The 13430-nt window shown below is 39.3% G+C and overlaps 1 non-coding gene across 1 annotated transcript; it reads right to left on the bottom strand.

Moving 5' to 3' along the window:
- Nucleotides 1–2072: 2072 nt before the first annotated feature.
- Nucleotides 2073–2174, bottom strand: LOC118665611. Its single transcript, XR_004970707.1, has one exon. It is a non-coding gene; the product is annotated as a small nucleolar RNA U13 (small nucleolar RNA).
- Nucleotides 2175–13430: the final 11256 nt, after the last annotated feature.

Genomic DNA, 13430 nt, shown 5'->3' with positions numbered 1-13430 from the left:
TTTATATTTTTAAAAAGATCATTCTAGCTGCCAGATGAACATTGGAAGTAGGTAGATACGTTAGTTGGGCACATGATGACTGTAACTTATACTAGTGTGATGTTAGTTGTAATAGAGAAAAGTGGATGGACTTGAGAGACTTTTAGAAGTTAGAATCCACAATATTTAGGGATTATTTGGATTTTTGTGTATGTACGTGTGTGTGTGCACACCCATGTGTGGTATATTGTGTCAGATGAGTGGTGGAAGCAACAGGGAGAAGAAAATATCAAAGATGACGCCCAGATTTCTTAACTGAGCAACTTGATGAATGACAGCCTGTTTTTTAATGCTTATGTGGACAGATTTAAGAAATGGAAGGATACCAACCCCAACCTCTGTCATCAATCTTCAACCTGAAATCTAGTGAGTCTTGATAGAGTTCTCAAGTGTCTCTGATAAAAAGGCAAAAGACCCTGTTGATGGTAGAGATAGGTAACCTTTTAAAACATCAAAAACTATTTTTTGAGTATAATTGACATGCAATGTCAAAACAACACAGTGAACCATTTTCAGTGAAGGCTGCTGAGACACTAACTTCTAGCAGAGCACGGGGTGCGGGAGCCCTGTCTGGGGAGGGCTCTCAGAAGCTGGAGGCCTGGAAGAGCAGACAGGCTGGCCCTTCTTGTTGGCAAATGTCATAATTTTGCTGAGTGGGGAGGTCCTAAGAAAGATGCATTTCAGAGAGACTGTTCCTAGAGAAACTGAATCGGAAAGTGTGTGTCTGCAATTCAAATCGATTCTTCTTGGCCTTCAGCGGCGCTCTTCCCCTGAACTTCATAACAATCTTCTTTCACAAGCTTAAAGGATCTAGCTGCGTCTTACTGTCTCCGATGTCTGCTTTCCTGCAACGTTCCCTGAAATATCTAGCTCATAAGCCTACACCATGTCTGTGACTCAGCACCAACTCTTACTAATTAATGTAACACATTCTGAAACGGTTTCAATACGTTTTAGCTTGCTGCCACCCCAGCCCTCCAATTCCCGTCATCCGACACTTGGAACTATTAATAAACCAGCCCCTTTTACTAAACCGATGAATCCCTTTGTAAATTCACTAGATGGCAGTGGAGGCACTCCGGCACGCAGCTGAAAAGCCTTCTGCGCTAGGAGAATGTGCATGAAAACGGTCAAGTTCCAGCTGCCCTGTTACCTGAGTTAAAAGCAGAGAGAAGGTAAAAGAGGAAGAGGAGCGCAGCGAACTAAATGCTGCTTCATCGCTTCAATAGGCTGGGCATTCATGTCACACAGAGAAAAGGTGTTTCAAGTACACCCGCCTCTTGGTTAATGAAGTAAATGCATTTGCTTTCTTTTTAAGCCATAAAATCAATTTCCATGAAATAAATCCGATTTTTCCTCACTGAATTTCATTATTAACTTGGGGATATAGTTCTTTAGAGAAAAACAGTTCATGAATATTATTAAATCATAGGAACACAACACTTCTTTTGAAATAGCCCATTTAAAGGAATACAGTAATTTGCGCCAAACACTGACAAATGGTATTAAAATATTCACAAATATTTAATAAATATCAGTAAGGTGTTACATGCAAATAAGTCATAACATAGAAAATTAAGAAAGAAAATGTCATACCAGTTTCTTCATACATAAATAATCAAACTTTCTTGCTGTTCGCTCCTTAAATGTTTAGTAGTTCGGTTCAATTCTTCCATTGCCTTGTACTACCTTAACCTTTTTGAACTGTATATTAAGTATAACTCATTAAATTTCTTTTCTGTATGTGAAGTTGGGCTGTTTCCAGATTAGCTCATACTGACTCTTTAATGTTCAAAGCAATGCTGCCTTTATTTAGCTGATGATATTTTCTTATTAGTTGATGATATTATTACTAACATTTATTTGCATGTGTTATAGTTTACAGAATTCTTTTCACATACATTATCTCATTTAATTTTTACAACAATGAGTTATGTAGGGATGATTATTAACCCCATTTTACAGATGAGAAATAGGAGATTATACAGACTAAGTAACTTGTTCAAGGTCACGCACATTTTTTTTTTCCCCCACATCAGTCAGGTAACATGTCAATGTTATCACAAGGTTTGAGGGAGGCACATCTCACATGAGAACCGGAACACCCAATCATCATGCTGATGAGCGATAAGGCTCAGGTCACACACATTTTAAGTAGCAGAACTTTGATATGAATCTAGGCTTTTGAGTCTAGGTCATAGATTCTTCCCACAATTCCTCACTGACCCCCAAACAATTAGCATATTTAAATAATTATGTTCACCTACAAAAAAGAAAACAAAGACAGAATAGAGACCTATAAAGAAAAAAAAATGGCCTACTGTGGGTAGCCCATGGAAGATAAGTAAGGACCAGACTGTGCAGAACCTTGTAAATCATGGATTAGGGACTCATTTTAAGTGTCCCAGGAAGCCACTGAAGTTTTAAATCAAGGCAGGGCACAGTTTGCTGTTTATGAAAGACCACTCTGGTTTTAGTGTGGGGAGTGGTTAGGAGTCAGCAGGAGTGGCTGTGGGGAGGTTGGTTAGGCAGCTGTGTCAGCAGTTCAGGAGAAAGAGGTGGCAAAGGGTGTCATGACAAACAGGCAGATTTGAGGGCTCTTCAGGAGTTGGAATGAACAGGTCTTCATGACTGACTATACACTGGTGGTAAGGGAAGGGGAATGTCAAGAATAAATTTTAAGATGGGCAACTGCGTGGTTAGAGGTGTTATTGACTGAAACAGAAAATATTGGAAGACCATCCAATTTTTCCTGAAATGTCATTTGACTACCATGTAATCTATAATAATAAAAGTGTAATATGCTAATTAGACCAGACGTCCTTCCAGATGACCTTCTGGATGAAGCTGGGGGCTGTGAGGGCTGAGCCCCTTGCGTGAATTTCGTGCATTGGGCCTCTAGTTATACAATAAAAAATCCTTGTTAATGGAATATATTTTAAGATTAAAATTGCAGTTCAGAAGGGCTACACTCTTTCCTCATCCTACAAACCTATGCCTAATCTGTCTCCTCCAAGAAATCTCTTTTATTTTTCCTGCTGGAAATCTGTTCCTCCTCTGTTATCTCATGGTACCACCTCTACCTTTGGTTTAGCTATTGTCACACTCTGCCGTTGCCTCAACCATACTATAATTCTCTTGAACTACACTTGAATAAATGTAGACTGAATAAATACTCGAATTAACAGATGTGAACTCCCACTTTCCTTCCATTTTACAGCAAGTAGGATGGTCTTCTTGTTTAAAAAAAGGAAGCAGCTCCAGACACATTGCTTTAGAGGTGATTTTAGAACTATGAATAATAATCTTTTAGCAATCATAAGCGAATTGTCAGTAGCCTCAAGTGAATGTGAATAGGAGAATGCAACCATTGTAATTGGGAAAGAATGGTAGGTTCCACGAACAATAAGTCACTAATTTTTATTTAAGTTGCAGAAATAATAAATTGATTAATTCTCCCGTTTATTTATTTTATAAAAATATATTGACTGCTGAGGATACAAAAATGATAAGAAGGAAGCCACAGCCTCAGAAAGGGAGACAGAGGCATGAAAAAAATTAAAATAATATGACATGACCTGTGTTATAATAGATGTACATATATACTGATGAGAGAGAAATTGTGTCAGCTCTTGTGGTCAGGGATAGCTGTAGATAGGAAGTGGCATTTGGGTTGCTCATTAAATAATGAATAGGAATTCTCCAGTAATCAAATAAGAAAGAGCACTGCAGGCATACAGAAATGCATAATTAGATCATGAGAGAATCGCAATGCCTGTCTGAGTAGGTGGATCAGAGGGCATATGGGAGAAAATGACCTGTGATAAGCCCAAAAGGGTCGGCCTAGGAGCCCTAAGAGACTGGACATTGATCACTTAGAAACATTTAGAGCTTATTTTAAAAACACTTGGTTTACAAATATGCAGGAAAAACATATAGTGATGGACAAGAATATAGTGATGTGGGTGAGAACCCATAGTGTCTGGCACAGAGGAATGTTCAATACATATTGAACAAATAAGACCAGGTTCATAAAGAAGTTTTTCAATAAATAAGAGTTATGCTATTTATGATATAAAATAAATATATGTGAACCAATAGCTTTTCTGTATACCAGAAATGAACCACTGGTATATAGAAATAGAGCATAATGAACATATGTGCAAGCTTGTAAGAAGTGACTTAGAACTAGAGGACTAAAACAGCAAAATATTGACAAGTGACATAAAAGATGACTTGAATATTTGAAAAGCATAACATTTAAAAGATGTCAGTTCTTACAATGTATTTAGTATTTTGTTTATTTTCATATTTAGTATTTTAATGTTATTTCAATAAAAATTTCAATGCTCAATGACATTTTTTTTCTATGCAGAAAGAGTAAGAGTTTAAACTGCTTCTCGAGAAGTAGTAAGATAATAATATCCAAAGCCAATTTGTGAAAACAACAACAAAACCCTAATGAGAGTCTTTCCTTCTTAATATCAATAGACATTACAAAGTTATACTAATTGAAATATTGTGGTACTAGAACAAAATTGGACACAAAGATCTCTGGAATGTCATAAAGAACTCAGAAATAAATTTTAGTGTATAAATAAGAAGTCGAGGAAAATTAATGTGAAAAATGGTTTATTCCATAAATGACACTGGCAAGATTTGTTTGCCACAATAGATCATTTACCCAAGCATCTACATACCAGAAAACTTCATATAATAGATATCTTCTATATGATTATTATTTTATATTATTTATTTGTTTATTTATTTTACAGAGGGAAGAAGGGGGGAGAGTGAGAGAGATATATTTGTTGTTCCACTTGTTTATGCACTTATGAGTTGATTCTTATATGTTCCCTGACTGATTGAACCCGCAACCTTGATATATCGGGACTACGTTCTAACCAACAGAGCTTTTGGGCCAGGGCCTCAATGTGATTATTTATTTTAAAATAATGCCATTGTAATTGTTGAAGAAAGACTAGATATAATGTTTAACCTATGAATTACAGGGTTAGAAAAAACTGAATGGTGATTTTATGAAATGTATAATTTGTAATGGTTCTTGCTAGCTACATTTTAGCAGGCACTATCTTAATTTATATTAAGACTAAAGGCTCAGTGCACAAAATTTGTGCAGGGGGGAGCATCCCTCAGCCTGGCCTACCCTCTCGCAGTCCAGGACCTCTCGGGGAATGTCCACCTGCCGGCTTAGGGAACACCACTTTCACAATCTGGGATCCCTTGCTCCTTACCTCCCGCCTGTTCGATCCTTACCGCTCGGTTTGCTGCTCCTTAGCACTGCCTCAGAGGCAGGAGAGGCTCCTGCCACTGCCGTTGTGCTCGCCAGCCATGAGCCCGGCTTCTGGCTGAGTGGCGCTTCCCCTGTGGGAACACACTGACCACCAGAGGGAAGCTCCTGGATTGAGCGTCTGCCCCCTGGTGGTCAGTGTACATCATAGCAACTGGTCGTTCTGATAGTTCCACCTTAACGGTTGCTTAGGCTTTTATTATATAGACTAGAGGCCTCATGCATGAAAGCCTTCCTTCCCTTGGCTACCAGCACTGGCTTCCCTCCAGCACCTGGGACCTGCGCTTCCCTCACAGCCCCAGCTTCGTCCATCCAGAAGGTCATCCAGAAGGACATCCGGAAGGACGTCTGGTCTAATTAGCATATTATACTTTTATTATTATAGATTATATAAATGATTATCTACAATATGACAATTTACAAAATATGCATCCTTTTGTATAATTATTGTTAAGTCAAATTCTTGACTTCGTGACTATATCTTGTTCTACTCTATTTGGAGCACTTGTCTTCAGAAAGACACTCCAATGAAAGGACAGAGAATGTCAGATTGTATAAAAAAGAGAGGCCATTTTAGGTTGTCTACAAAAAGCATAACCTATATAATAAAAGGGTAATATGCAAATTGATCCTAACAGCAGAACAACTGGGAATGACTGGTCACTATGACACACACTGACCACCAGGGGGCAGACACTCAATGCAGGAGCTGCCCCCTGGTTGTCAGTGTGCCCCCACAGGGGGAGCTCTGCTCAGCCACAAGCCAGGTTGACGGCTGCCAGCACAGCGGTGGTGGCGGGAGCCTCTCCCACCTCATCAGCAGCGCTAAGGATGTCTGGCTGCAGCTTAGGCCTGCTCCCCACTGGCAAGTGGACATCCCCCAAGGGCTCCTGGGCTGGCAGAGGGATGTCTGACTTCCAGCTTAGGTTCGATCCCCCAGGGAGCCAGACTAAGCCAGCAGGTGGACATCCCCTGAGGGTTCCCAGACTGCGAGAGGGCACAGGCCATGCTGAGGGACCCCCCCCACCCCAGGGCACAAATTTTTGTGCACCGGGCCTCTAGTTTTAAATATAAAAATGAGGATAGTATTAAAGTAAAAGGATTGAAAAAAACTATACCATGCAAATACTAATAAAAAGAAACCAAGAGTGGCTATATTAATATCAGACAAAGTAGTCCAAAAAATGAAGAGATGATAGGTAATACAGAAAATCAATAAAATTGATAAATCTATAGCTAGTATGGTAAAGAATGAAAGATTCCACAAATTATCAATATAAGAAACAGAACAGGAGCTGTCACTATAGATCTTATAAATATTAGCATAAGAATATATTATGAGTAAAGTTATGACAATAAATTTGACAACTTAGGTAAAATGGACAGTTCATTAAAAGAAATAAATTAGCAAAATAGACTCAAGAAGTGAAAAACTTTAATAGCTTTTATATCTAGTAGAGAAACGTCCCACAAAAAACGTCCAGCCTATATAGTTCTCACTGGTCCATTCTACTAAATATTTAAAGAATGAAAAATATCAATCCTATGCAAATTCTTTCATATGGAAAATAGGCAGATAAGGCAGATATTGTTCATAACTCATTTTTATGAGGTCAAGATAGAGAGATACATGTTCATGGATTAGAAGGCTCAATATTTTAAAAATATAAATTACCCTACATTAATCTATACGTACAATTCAATCCCAATAAAAATTTCAGCTGAGTATTTTTGTGTGACAGAAATTAACAAATTGATTTCAAAGTTTATACAGAAATGCAGAGGACCTGGAGTATTTAAAACAATTTTAACAAAGAGCAAAGTTGGAGGACTTCCAACTGACTGAAGGTACAGAAGTCAAGACAGTGTGGTTTTGTCTATGTATGGACATAAAGGTCAATGGAACAGAATAGTGAGGTTCAGAAATGCACTCATGCATCTTTGTTGATTTTCCATCAAAGGACCATAGTAATTCCATGGAGGAAAGCATAATAGCCTATGAAAAAAAATTGCTGGAGCCACTGTTTGTCTCCATTAAAAAAGTGAACCTTGATTCTTATCTCATGCCATTCAGATACATTAAATCAAAACGAATCATGCCCTAGCTGGGTTGGCTCAGTGAATAGATTGTTGGCCTGTGGACTGAAGGATCCTGGGTTTGATTCCAGTAAGGGCATATACCTTGGTTGCAGGCTCCTCCCTGGCCCGGGCCCTGGTCGAGGCTCATGAAGGAGGTAACCAATTGATGTTTCTCTCACACTGATATTTCTCTCTGTCTTTCCCTCTCTCTTCAATCTCTCTAAAAGTCAATGGAAAAATATCCTCTGGTGAGGATTAAAAAAATAAAAAAGAATTATAATGCTAAATATAAAAACTAAACCTATAGAACTCCCCTCTTCCAAAAAACAGAAAGTTTTACAACCTTTGGGTAGATGTAGATTTCTTAGAGAGGACACAACATACATGAAACATAAAAAGAAAAAATGAAAAATTGGACTTAATAAATATAAAGATACTTTTGTTATTGGAAAGACAAATTTAAGAAAATGAAAAGACAAGCCACAGATTGGGGGAAACATTGGCTATATATTTTATATAAGACACAAACAGAATGTATAAAGAAGCTTTACATCTTAATAAAAATAAGGAAAAAATAAAATAGGGAAAAGATTTGAACAGATACTTCATAAAAGATTGTATGCAAATAGTTCTTAAGCACATGAAAATGAATTCAACATTATTAGTTATCAGGGAAATATGAATTAAAACTATAATCTGATGCCACTACACATGTTAGAATGACTAAAATTTTTAAAACTAACAATAACAAATGTGAGTGAACATGTAAAATATCTGGAACTTTCATACGTTGATGGTGGGAATGTAAAAGGGTACAAGTTAGGAAAAACATTTGGTAGCTACTTATAAATTTAAATCTATGCTTACCAAGTAACTCACCATTTCCATTTCAGGCATTTAAATATCCACTAGAAATAAAAACAGATAGTAACAGACTTGTACACAAACTTTCATATTATTTATTAATAATAACCCCAAACTAAAACAAACCTAATATCATCAAGCAGGTAAATGGATACATTTTGGTACCTTTGCACATGTGATACTACTCAGCAATAAAAACATGAGGGATTGACACACACACAATCACATGGATCAATCTCAAAAATATGCTGAGTGCCAGAAACCAGACACAAGATAGTACATATTGTATACTTGTATATAGCTTCAATTTCAAATAATAAAGGAATGTTAAATTAGTGATTTTTCTTTTCAAAAATGGGTGAAAATCAAATGGAAGTCTTTTTAATCAAACAAAATCTTATTTAGAACCACAATAATTAAGACACATAATGGAAGGTCTGTTCCGGGAATGGCAAAACCTGGACTGTGTCCGCCTACCCCAACTGTTTTTGGCTCTTTGCAGTGGATTTTGCAGAGGCAACTTGGCACCCTATGACTTTGAGGGCACAGTCTGAACAGTCACTCCATTAAACAAGTCACTGCAATCTATACAATGGTATATGATAATATTTGCAAATAATATTTGGAGGTATGAGAAAATCTTTATGACCAAATTTAAAGAAAATATAGACTACAAAGTTGTAAATATAAGTTTATGATCTCAGTAATGTGAACTATATGAGGGGAAAAAGAATGGAAAAGAAATAATGAATGAAATACAATGTTTTCATAAAAAATGAAAACAGCTATGAAACCTACACAGTAAGATTCTAATTTTAGTTTCACTTTTATTTTATTATTTTCTCTGTTAAAGTTTTGTTCTTTTTTTGTCTTCCTCTGACTTATTTCACTTAGTATAATGCACCTGAGGTCCACCCATGTTGTTGCAAATGGCAGCATTTCATTCTTTTTTTATGGCTGAGTAACTATATATATATATATATATATATATATATATATATATATATATATATATATATATATATATTAGAGGCCCGGTGCATGGATTCTTGCACCAGTGGGTCCCTCAGCCTGGCCTGCACCCTCTCACAACCCGGGACCCCTCAGGGGATGTCTGACTGCTGGTTTCGGTCTGATCCCCACAGGCCAGGCCGAAGGACCCCACCAGTGCACAAATCCATGCACTGGGCTGGTTTTGGCCCAGTCCCTGCAGGCCAGGCTGAGGGACCACACCTGGTGCACGAATCCTTGCACCAGGCCTCTAATCCTATATAATAAAAGCCTAATATGCAAATCGACTGAACGGTGGAACGACTGGTGGAACGGCTGGTCACTATGATATGCACTGACCACCAGGGCGGAGATGCTCAATGGAGGAGCTGCCCCCAGCCTGTAGGCCCCAGGCTAGCCAAGGGGGGTGCCAACAGGGGCCCCCTGATTGCCCTGCTGGTCACCCCACAGATCAGCCCTGACCACTGGCCAGGCCTAGGGACCCTACCCATGCATGAATTCCATGCACTGGGCCCCTAGTATGCATATAAAATCTTTGGTTAATCTCTTCCCACTCTCCCCCTTCCCTCTTCCCTGTGAGATTCATCAGTCTGTTTTTTTTCTTTATCCATTCATCCATCAATGGACATTTTGTTTTTCCCCCACATCTTGGCTACTGTAAATAATGCTGCAATGAACAGGGGGTGCATGTTTTGTTTCTAGTTAGTGTTTTCACTTTCTTTAATAAATACCCAAAGATGGAATTGCTGTATCATATGGCAGTTCTATTTTTAATTTTCTAGTAATCTCTGTACTGTTTTCCATAGTGGCTGCACCAATCGACAGTCCCACCAATAGCGCACAAGAGTTCACTTTTCTCCACATCCTCGCCAACTCTTGGTGTGTCTTGTCTTTTTGAAAGTACCCACTCCACCAGGTGTGAGACGATAGCCCACTGTGGTCCTGACTTGCATCTCCCCAGTGATTAATGATGCTGAGCATTGTTTCCATCCTCTGTTGGCCACCTGGATGCCATCTTTGGAAAAATGTCTATTCAGATTATTAATTACATTTTTTTTGTTTGTTTTTTTCTACTGAGTTGTATGAGTTCTTTATACATCCTGGAGAGCAGACCCTTATCAGATATATCCTCCCATTCAGTAGATTGTCTTTTAATTTTGTTGGTTTCCATTGCTGCAACTAATAGTTGAATGATGTAGTCCCACTTGTTTATTTTTGCTTTTGTTGCTTTTGGGGTCAGATTTAAAAAATCACCACCAAGTCCTATATCAAGGAGCTTAACACCTGTTTTGTTTCAGGAGTTTTACAATTTCAGGTCTTACGTTCAAAGTTATTTTAATGTAAAATTACTGTACATGGTCAATGACAGCTTTCTTCCAGGCTGGATGGGAGAGTGTGAATTTTCAGAAAAGGTCTCTTGGAGACAGGAACATCACAGTTATCTCCACCTTCGTCATCCTCCGCCTCCTCCTGCTCCATTTCTAACAAACTGTCCCTGGTCATCATTTGCATGGCTCCCGCGAAGGCAGCTCTGAACTTGATGCGAAGTTGGTGACATGGGTGATCCTGGGCTCCAGAACCACGCGGGTCTAGGGGCCGCCCCGGAGTGAACCCTGGGGAGGGTCTCCTCTGGCTCAGGAGACATTGCGCCCAGCCCGCGCTCCCAGAAGTCCAGCGGAGGCACCACCGACCCAAACCCAGTGCCCAAGGCTACCGCTAGTTTCATTTTCATACTTTGAATTTCCCAAGCATTTAAGGAGAAGGGTGTATTGTTTTTATGTTGAGAAAAAAAAAGTGTGTGTGTGTGTGTGTGTGTGTGTGTGTGTGTGTGTGTGTGTGTTTAAAGGCTGTCTTGCCAAACAGACCCCGTTTTGTTTTTTAATATGTTGGTGGGTTATTGGAAATGCTGTAGTCCTGCCTACCAATCTTATTTCAGCTCAGTGATTAACACAATTTTACTTATTTTATTACAAATATAATACACTGTGGGCTGGGTGAAATATAGTTAGGTAGAGTCACAGTTGGTTGAGCAGTTCACCAAGTTACAAAATTTATTGAACATTCATGACTCTCTGGGCCCTGAAAATATAAAATGAATGAGACAGGGTTCCTGCCTTCACAGACGCCCAGTTCAGGGAAGAACAAGCCCGGTGTAAATAATCACAGTTCTGCGGTGACATTCATCTACTACAGGAGTGCCAGAACATCGAGCACTGGCTGTCCCTGGGGCAGCATCACAGAGAAGGGAATTCTATGACCACTTACTATACGGTAAGCACCACTCTAAGAGCTTTACTTTGGCACCAGAGGCCAACTACGGCCAATTATGCAGAATATGAGTTTTATTAAAGAGATATGATATAGGCCCAGCTGGCATGACTCAGTGGTTGAGCATCAACCTATGAACCAGGAGGTCACGGTTCAATTCCCAGTCAGGGCACAGGCCTGGGTTATAGGCTCGAACCCCAGTGTAGGGTGTGCAAGAGGCAGCCGATCAATGATTCTCTCTCATCATTGATGTTTCGATCTCTCCATCTCCCTCACGCTCTGAAATCAATAAGAATATATTTTAAAAAATATAAAAAGATATAACATAGTTATCGGCTTAGTGAACAGGCCCGAGAGAGTTTCTAGGAACAATATGTAAAACCTTGCTGTGGAACTGCCTCCAGTGAGTAGAGTGAACACCATGGCTGACCCTGCTGCATCAGGATTCAACCTTGCTACCACTCAGTCCATGAAACTCCATGTCTCTGCAACCAGCATCATCAGCAAAATGATGGCCACACAAGGCCTTCTTCAAGCTACTTCTTTGGAATTGAAGTCTTGGGTGGGTGAGTAGATGTGGTTGGAGTAGCCTGGGTCATGTGCCTGTACCCTCACTGTAATGAGGCAGGTTTTTGCCTTGAGTAGATAAGATTCATAAGACTGGACACTGTCCATTATTCAGCATGGTGTTCAAAATATGGTGGGTAAACCAGAAAACCTGCAGATTATCCACCACATGCATGTTATGTCACTTAATCCTTATGACAGCCCTAGGAGGTATTCTATTTTCTCAGTTTTTCAGATGAGTAAACTAAGGATTTAAGAAGACAAAGAATATGCCAAGTCTTCAAAGCTAGAAAGTGGTAGAACAAGGAACTGTTCTGTTCTTGGAGTCTGTCTGGCTCCAAAACTCACGCACTGTCAACTAACTACAATCCATGCTATGACTCACAGAGGAGGTGACCTCTGGCAAAATCCTGAAAGGCCCGTTTCCAAGGTCATTGTGAAGGAGAGGAGGAGATGATAATGGAAAGTAGTGAAGTTCTGGACCATGAAAGAGGAGAAGCTGGTACAAAGGACCAGGCTCAGCAGACGGGTCCCCACTGTGGTCTATGTCTGAAAGAATCCAGGGTAAAGATGTGTAATTAGTGCCTTTCCTGGGATCTACTTCCTCTGATTTTTTCCCCCCATCAGTGTTCCAAGTGCCTCTTAATTGTTCTGGCCATAAGTGTCTGGATTTTATTTTCTAAGTCCTTGGTTCTTAACCTGTTGAAAGCTATGGGGTTTTCTTCCCAAACACCATTTTGCATGGACAGAGGTGGGCAAAGGTAGGCTTACAGTTGTGAATACACAAAACAGTTAATTTTTGTATTATTATTTATTAATTATGTTACTATTTTCCATATGTACAACTGTAAACCTATGTTTGCCCCACTCCTGTATGTCCCCAAGGGGTTTATAGACCTTTCCTATGGCCCATCCATGGGACTTCTATGGGTTCTGGTTATGAGGAGGAAACTGAGACTTTAACTGATACAATGATGTAATGAGACCTGTACTTTTGTTTGGGGGGGGGGGGCGCAGGAGAAATGTGGAGGGGGACAATGGTGATAAAAGGATAAAAGGGGGACATACTTTCAAAAATAAATATAAATTTTTAAAAAGAGAGATAGCTTTGACAGTAGCATGGAGCACATGCTAAAAGAAGATCAAAATAAAAGAACAGAAAATAATTAGGAGGCTGTGTCATAAGCCTCTGATCAAGAAACAATGAAAACTTAGTTATGTAAAAATTGTTAATTGGCCCTAACCAGTTTGGCTCAGTGGGTAGAGTGTCAGCCTGGGGACTGAAGGGTCC

Source organism: Myotis myotis, unplaced genomic scaffold (genome assembly GCF_014108235.1).
Source record: "Myotis myotis isolate mMyoMyo1 unplaced genomic scaffold, mMyoMyo1.p scaffold_m19_p_10, whole genome shotgun sequence".
In the NCBI taxonomy this organism is placed as follows: Eukaryota; Metazoa; Chordata; class Mammalia; order Chiroptera; family Vespertilionidae; genus Myotis; species Myotis myotis.
Note: the sequence above shows the minus strand (reverse complement) of the source record. Positions and strands in the feature narration are given on the sequence as shown.